General features: G+C 44.8%; 1 long non-coding RNA gene across 2 annotated transcripts; it reads left to right on the top strand.

The window, feature by feature from the left end:
- Positions 1–613: 613 nt before the first annotated feature.
- LOC137660609 (uncharacterized) lies at positions 614–1940 on the top strand. 2 transcript variants are annotated; one of them, XR_011047718.1, is made up of 3 exons: positions 614–702; positions 1113–1328; positions 1463–1940. It is a non-coding gene; the product is annotated as an uncharacterized lncRNA (long non-coding RNA). The 2 variants fall into 2 exon arrangements; XR_011047717.1 differs by having other exon boundaries at positions 630–702; positions 1087–1328.
- The last annotated feature ends 6567 nt before the right edge of the window (positions 1941–8507 follow it).

The raw sequence follows: 8507 nt of genomic DNA on the forward strand, positions 1-8507 counted from the left end.
GAGGTGTGAGGGGAGACCCACTGTGCGGCTGACCCGCGAAGGCCACCCCACGCAGGGGCAAGCCCTGCTCAGGCACATGAAGAGGCTCAGGTTATTTTAAAGGGTAGATGCTTCACAGGGCACCCAGCAGCAGGGTTGCTGCTGTGCCGGGGCGCAGAGGAAAGCGCAGGACATAACTCAGGAGGCGTCAAGGCGCTCGGCACAGCTGCCGCCGCACACCCAGCCTGGAGGACCAACACCCGCTCGGCCCCACGCCGGTCTTGTCTCTCCGCCTCGTATCTATGGTTGGCTCCCGCGGGGCTCTACCCGTCGGGCGGGGCGCATGCGCAGCGCCTCGCCGCGCCGGCCGGCTCCACAACGGCGGAAGGGCGAGCGGAGAGCCGGCGGGGAGATGGAGGGCGGCGGCAGGGAGGAGTTGGGTGAGCCGTGCCGTGCGGCCCGGCGGCGGGAGCAGCCGAGGGGCAGCGCGATGGCGGCTCGCCGCGGGGCGGAGAGGAGGGGGTGTGAGCGTGAAGAGCGGCCGGCCAGCTTCCACCCCCCTCCCTTGCAGGCGGAATGGTTCGGTCCACGGGGGATGCGCTGCCGCGCTCAGCGCATCGGGGCGGGCGGGATGAACCATCCCACCTGGGGGAGGGGTGGGCTCTGTCCTGCTGCTCCTCCGCGCCTGGAGGCGGTGGCGCGGGGCGCGCTGGGGACAGGGAGGTGGGTGGCGGGGTTGAGCGCCCTGGACCTGGCCCGGCGGCACCGGGGGTCGGGCGGGGCTGAGGGAAGCGGAGCGCGGGGCGTCTCCTCCCGCCACGGCGTCCTCAAAGAGGGAGAGCCGGCCGGGAGCTCTCCACGGCGGGGCCGGCGGGGGGGAGGGCGGGCCGCGGCCGCGCTGCGCGGGAGGGTGCCGCTCAGGGAGGCAGGGCCAGCGCCCTGAAGGCGTCGGTCTGGCCTGGCTGGCTCTTGATTTCACTGGGAAGTCACAGGCTTGCATAAAATTCACGGAAATACTTTCTCTTTGCATCGCCCGGTGATGCTTTTATCAATGATGAAACGTTGTGTGTTTTTTTTTTTGTGTGTGTGTGTGTTTCGATATGTTAGGTGTATTTATTGTGATTACTCTTCAGGCCTTTAAATCAGAGTGTGTGAGGGCACAGAGATGTGGGCATCGATCTCTTCTCCCAAGTAACAAGGGATAGGACGAGAGGAAACGGCCTCAAGTTGTGCCAGGGGAGGTTTAGATTGGATATCAGGAAAGATTTCTTCACCGAAAGGGTTATGAAGCATTGGAACAGGCTGCCCAGGGCAGTGGTGGAGTCACCATCCCTGGAGGTATTTAAAAGGCGAGTAGATGTGATGCTTGGGGACATGGTTTAGTGGTGGACTCGGTACTGTCAGATTAATGGTTGGGCTCGATGATCTAAAGGTCCTTTCCAACCAAAACGATTCCATTATCTCTTAATTTCTCTATCCATAGATGGACAAGCGATAACTTGTAGCAGGTTTAGCTACAAAGTATAGCTGATTTTGGGCTGGACTGGGCAGATTGAAAATCTCATCTCAAGCCTGTGTTCCACTGTAATCTGAAGAATTCGTCCTGTTCAGTGGTAATGATGGGAAGCAGGAGACGTGCTTTGGATTTTGTTGTCCCAGAGGCCAATCCATCTTGCAACAAGACATTGCCACCTCCCAAGCAAAGGTGGCAGAAAGAAATTTTAGTTTGGTTTTTTTTCTTTTTTTCCTAAGGTTCACAGATCTGACCGAGTTTCTCTGTCAGAATGTTTAGAACCAGAATTTTTTATGTGGTTAACTGTTTAAAAATACAGATCAACACCTGCTAAGATTTCAGAATTTTTTTTACATTGTTTGGTCCTATTGAATAATAAAGTTTAAATCTTACCAATGTCTCATCACTTGAAAGTGTGTTAATCAAGTAGAAACGTGTAGCTTGGTCTAGACAGGACAGTGATTTATTTAAGACTAACATCTTTCCAAATAAATGATGCATTGTGGGTTGGAGTAAAAGCGCTCCTCTGAAAGTGTATAATAAACTATGGAGACCTGTGTACGCTTTGGTTTGATAAGTGTGTTGTTTTATTAGCCTTCTGGATTTGGCAGTTATGATGCAAAAGCAAACAGTTCTTCCTGCTTACTGATTGGCATTACTGACTTTCAACATTTCTTTAGAAATAACTGTTCTCAAGATTAATAAATTCTACCATAAAGCAGAATAAATCTACTTTATTAAGTTACAGTCTGTAATGGAGAGAAATAAAGGACACAAAGATGTATTTTCCAAAGAAATATAGAGTGATTCGAATAACTGCACCAAGCATAGCTTTAAAGTTCTTGAAAAACACAACAAAAGCTACTGCTAACTTTTACTATTCTGGAAAATGTCATTATTAGTATTTAATAGGAATTTTTAAACCAGATGAGTTTTCCTGTTTGATTTTCATTCTGGAAAATACATTTTTTTTTTGAGGGGGTTTATTTTGTTTGTTTGTTTTTATGTGTCTTATATTCAGTAGGAGTGGCGGTAGTGGAAAATAAAAAGGGTGCTGACATGTGTACGGTTGAATGGGATTATCTGTTAGTTCCCCCTTGATAAACTTTCATAACATTTTCTAGTTCAGTCTGGACAAGCATGTCCCTAGCACTGCCATTCGTAGTCACACTGTGTTGATCTGTAATTTATTCGGCGGTTGTGGAAGCACATGACTGAGTAATGTGGTAGATCTTGCTTTGGTGGGCAACACTGTACTGTTTGATGCCTTCTGGAGAAATGTTGGGAAGGTTATTTATAGGCTGAAGTTTGGGGAGTGGAGAAACAGGTATTTCTTTCTGTGGTTGAGGGAGTAACTGAGAATTATACAGCGAGCTGCTTATTGAACCCATTGTAGATTCTGAAAATAATTAGTGACAATGTCTTCTTTGTAATGCTTTTTCTTGAGAGCCCCGGTTCAGAACGCTGAATTGAAAAGCTTCTCCACAGCGTTAAGACGATAAATTGATTATCTGTAAATTGAATGCAATTGCTGAGAACACCAATCCCCTCCTGTTGTCACAGTGGTGGTTGTTGCCTGGCTAGTAGTGTGTTTTCCGTGTTACACTGTAGTGGTGTCTCCTTGACTCTGTCTGCTATTCAGAGACTCGATTGTTGTCCGAAAAGCTGATTCGTGGCCTGGTGTGCAATAAGCCAATTGTCACACACACAGGGGAGACATTATTTATTTCAGGTTTGTGCAAGGCTGGGTGCTCGGTGTTTTCGCACAAATCAAGCACACCAGAAATCATCACTGCGGTATCTTTTATGCACATGCATTGCAGTCTCAAACGCTCCCGTTTACAATGATTGGTTAACAATTAGCGTATAATTATAATACCTGCTTAGTCATTTCTCACGCTACAGCGCCTGCCCAGAGAAAGGGTCCTCACCTGGGCGAGAGTCTTCCTGAGCTGTGGGTGGATATTTTAGTATTATAATGAAGGTAGTTCGGTTACGGACACTTAAATGCCTGTTTTCTTTGGCAAGTTGGCTATATGCATGAGAAATCTTAATTAGGTCTTTATGTCTTTGTTCTGGACCCTGATGTTCCATGAAATGTTCAAAGTAGGTTTGTATGTCCTCTTGCTAATCTTCATCTTTTGGCTTTAACTTAGCAATTGTTTATTTTCAAAATTAGCTCAACCTGCGAAAGCCATGGTTAGTTTTTCACTCGGCAATGAGCACTAGGTAATTGATATCACGATCACTAATCTTGTCCCCTAAAAGCAGCCACAGGCTTGGTTAGGTGGCAGAGGCTCTGGGCATGCCTTCTGTATCATGAATATGGCATTCTATAGCCTGTGAGAAAATACTAGCATAAACTCACATTTTAGGCTAGTGTAAAGATTATGTGGTTCTGATTTTCTCTTTTATACAGGAGTCAAAACATCTGCTTATTAAATTGAATCTTTATCCCTATTACAGAGGCACTGGGTCACCCTCTATTTACTAAGCACATTTCCAGGACTGTGGATCTTGTACTGTGTTTCTGGCCACGTTAGCACGTTCTTGTGTAGAATCTGTGAAGTATCTACAAGACCCCCTTTGCCTACTGCTTTTTGCCAGGCATTTAATGTATGTGTGAAGTGGTGCTCCAACAAGACCTGTATGTTTCTTCTCTCATAAATGAGTAAAATCAGCTGACATAAACAATGATAAGCTGTATCCTGTCCCCCAAATCTTTTTATGCTTGTATGTCAAATCCAGTTCTTTCCATTTGATGACACTGGCTTCAGCACACTCAAGAAAAAAAAACCAGATCATATTGCTAAATTGGATTTGGAAAAGGGGTTTAGGTAGGAGTTTGTCTGGGAGGTGACCTTCTCCGAAGGAACAAGGGGGGATTGTATTTGGCTTCGGTTTTAGTATCTGCTTTGCCTTTAACTTGCTGTGCAGCTCTGTCAAACAGCTTCACCCTTTTGCCTCTGTTTTACCCATAAAATGAAAACGATGGAGATGATTAGTTTTATCCCTTGTGGTACTAGGAGATTCAGTTAATTTTGGAAGTGTTAATTGCTTGAGCAGTATAGAAAAAGTTAACTAAAGTTCTCGGTGAAAATTCATTTCTTTGCAGAACTTTTGAACCAAAGGGTTACTTGAGTGTGGTATAAAAGCTTTAGAATTAAGTACATTTAGTAGCAGTTCGAAGGTGTCTTTGGCAGTATGTCCATAAATGCTGGCAAATTCTACGAGATAGGAAAATACACTGGCAGATACAAAACTGGAAATACTGGTCATAACAATTTAAACACTAAAGATTTAATCTCACTATGTAACTAGTGGCTGACTAGTGATTGAAGTTTTTCAGAGGTCTTTGAGGATACAGTGTTGACATTTATGCATGATTATAGTGTGACGTGTTGCTGTAATGGATCAGTGATTTATCTCTCCAGTGGGTTAAGGAATCAATTTAACATTGCAGTGGTAATTCTGGGAGAAGTTGAAATGCACTTTGTGTTGCCTTGCTTGATAGTAGGAGTACTTGCAGAGCTTTTTGCCTGCTCCTTATCTGGATGTTCACAGAAGAAAGCAGAAACAATGACAAATATTTAAATAACTGTTAAATACAATCTGAAGACAGTGTTTGATCTGAAGAGATTTTTGAGGTGGCATGATGAGAAAATAAATTCATATTATCTGAAGGAAAGACAGGACTGAAAATTGACTGGTACTTTGGCTAAATAAAAACAAAAAGGTGTGTAGAAGTGAATTTCCGCATTCTTAGTTATGCTGAATAAAGATGATGCAAAATTTTCCATGTGTTCTGTGACTGAGCCCTGAATTGGATCGTTAATAGTGTATGGTGTTTGGACACAGTCTGGACAGCTTGGTGGAGCATGGACCTAAGGTAGGCTGAGGTGTGCTCTGCACCATGTGCTTTGTGAGAGAGCAGACAGCCAACTTCACCTCTGACTCAGGTATGGCATGCATGTACTGTTCTTGTAGCCGGAGTTTGAGATCATGTTTAAACTGCACATACTGGACCTTTCTCAGAAGAAATCAGAGTCAACGTGTGTATTCCATGCCGATTTTCTGGCAGTGACTGTGGACTTTCCAGAGTAGTTAATTTAAGGCTAGGTCCAGTATGCAAAGCACTTGCTCTTCTATTTTGTGAGTGTGTATCTGCTTTATGAGGCAGAGAAAGCTCAAGTTTTCTTGCCTGGTGTACTCTAGACCACAAGTTTGGATCCATTAAACGGGATGTTACACAAATCTGGATGTCAGTGTGAGTACGGACTGTGCAGTAGGGCCATAGCCACAGTATTCCAACAGTAGAGATCTATTATCAAATGAAAGCCCATGCTTAGAAAGGTGCATGATCCAAACCTTGTATTATGTCCCAGTACCATTACTGTTAATGGATTCACATGTTTTAGGCCAAAGCTAGACACCAGTCATGGGATAAAGGAGGAATGATGGGGAAAAGAGGCAATTCAAGAGCATTTATACAGCTACAACAGTGACCAAATAGCATTGTTGGAGTATTTTATTTAATGCAGTATTTCAGGGGAACCTGATCTAAGTGTAGTTATCACAATATGAGTTGGTGCTGATTGCTGTTACCTGTGTTTTAAAACTCTTCTAGTAGAATTTGTTCTCAAATGAGCTGTTACGTTAGAATAGGATCAGCGAACTGCCAGTCTGAGTGTACAAATAGGAAGCAGATATTCTGAGGTGTAATTCAAGCTATTTCTGAGAACATGGGTAAATAGTCAACCTAATCTACTCCAGGTCCCTCCGTATCTGTTGCCCGGGACTGGTATGCTAAAGGATAGTTGAAGAGATTTGAAGGTACTGTTATCATGGTTATGTACTGGTCCCACAAGACAAAAAATGTACATAAATGGATGTAGATTTTAAAGAGTTATTGTTCTGTGGAGTCTTATAGGCACAACGTTCTACCAGGTGCTTGGTCTAAAATCAGATTCTTTCACTCTGGTTTTAATTTCTTCAGAAGTAGTCTTGGATTTCTACTGTTTTTTTCTGCTGACCTGCAAATATATTTTAGCTGCAAGAGATTTAGTCTGTAGCAGTACACAAAATTTCTCAAGACTTACTATGACCTATACACATAAAGGACATATAACTTTAATTTGTGTTGTATGGGGTAGTACATTTAACAATAGTAATGTTTTTCTTTATTGTCATCTATATTAGGTTCAAATTTGTTGCTTTGAATCTTGTTTTTAAAAAGGAATTTCTTTGTTTCCAGGCATATGTTCAGACAAGTAAATGTCTGCATAATAACTGGGTTAAAATAAATGCCTCTGAACTGTTGAAAAAGGTCAGTCATAGAAGATAATTAATTAACCCTCCTACTGCACACTAGTTGTATGCAGTTTTGCTGCTGTTGTGACCAGCTACTACCTCAGGGAAAAGATGATGGCAATGGTCTTGGAGCTTTGGAAGGCCTGGTTGTATTTTCGAGATGCATTAGATGAACTTTTTTTCTTTTTCTTTTAAGGTTTATCAATTTGATCAGCATTTTAGAAGTTTTAGAAGTACAGAAGTGTGGTAAACGAATAGAATCATAGAATTGTTTTGGTTGGAAAAGACCTTTAAGATCATCGAGTCCAACCATTAACCTAACACTGCCAAGTCCACCACTAAACCATGTCCCTAAGCACCACATCTACATGTCTTTTAAATACCTCCAGGGATGGTGACTCCACCACTTCCCTGGGCAGCCTGTTCCAATGCTTGATAACCCTTTCCATGAAGAAATTTTTCCTGATATCCAATCTAAACCTCCTCTGGCACAACTTGAGGCCATTTCCTCTTGTCCTATCACTTGTTACCTGGGAGAAGAGACCAACACGCACCTCGCTACAACTTCCTTGCAGGTACTTGTAGAGAGCAATAAGGTCTCCCCTGAGCCTCCTTTTCTCCAGACTAAACAACCCCAGTTTCCTCAGCCGCTCCTCATAACACTTGTTCTCCAGACCCTTCACCAGCTTCATTGCCCTTCTTTGGACTCTCTCCAGCCCCTCAATGTCTTTCTTGTAGTGAGGGGCCCAAAACTGAACACAGTATTCGAGGTGCAGCCTCACCAGTGCCAAGTACAGAGGGACGATCACTTCCCTAGCCCTGCTGGCCACACTAGTTCTGATACAAGCCAGGATGCTGTTGGCCTTCTTGGCCACCTGGGCACACTGCTGGCTCATATTCAGCCGGCCATTGATCAACAGCCCCAGGTCCTTTTCCACTGGGCAGCTTTCCAGCCACTCTTCCCCAAGCCTGTAGTGTTGCCTGGGGTTGGTGTGCCCCAAATGCAGGTCCTGACACTTGGCCTTGTTGAACCTCATACAGTTGGCCTCGGCCCATCGATCCAGGCTGTCAAGATCCCTCTGCAGAGCCTTCCTACGCTCCAGCAGATCAACACTCCTGCCCAACTTGGTGTCATCTGCGAACTTACTGAGGGTGCACTCGATCTCCTCGTCCAGATCATTGATAAAGATATTAAAGAGAACTGGCCCCAATACTGAGCCCTGGGGAACACCACTTGTGACCGTCCGCCACTTTGATTTAACTCCATTCACCACAACTCTTTGGGCCCGGCCATCCAGCCAGTTTTTTACCCAGCAAAGTGTACGCCTATCCAAGCCATGAGCAGCCAGTTTCTCTAGGATAATGCTGTGGGAGACTGTGTCAATGGCTTTACTAAAGTCCGGGTAGACAACATCCACAGCCTTTCCCTCATCCAGCAAGCGGGTCATTGTGTCATAGAAGGAGATCAGGTTAGTCAAGCAGGACCTGCCTTTCATAAATCCATGGTGACTGGGCCTGGTCACCTGGTTGTCCTGTGTGTGCCAGTGATAGCACTCAAGATGATCTCCATAATCTTCCATGGCACCAAGGTCAGACTGACAAGCCGATAGTTCCCCGGATCCTCCTTCTGGCCCTTGTTGTAGATGGGTGTCACATTTGCTAGTTTCCAGTTACCTGGGACCTCCCGGTTAGCCAGGACTGCTGA

This window comes from Nyctibius grandis, chromosome 2 (genome assembly GCF_013368605.1).
Source record: "Nyctibius grandis isolate bNycGra1 chromosome 2, bNycGra1.pri, whole genome shotgun sequence".
NCBI lineage: Eukaryota > Metazoa > Chordata > Aves > Nyctibiiformes > Nyctibiidae > Nyctibius > Nyctibius grandis.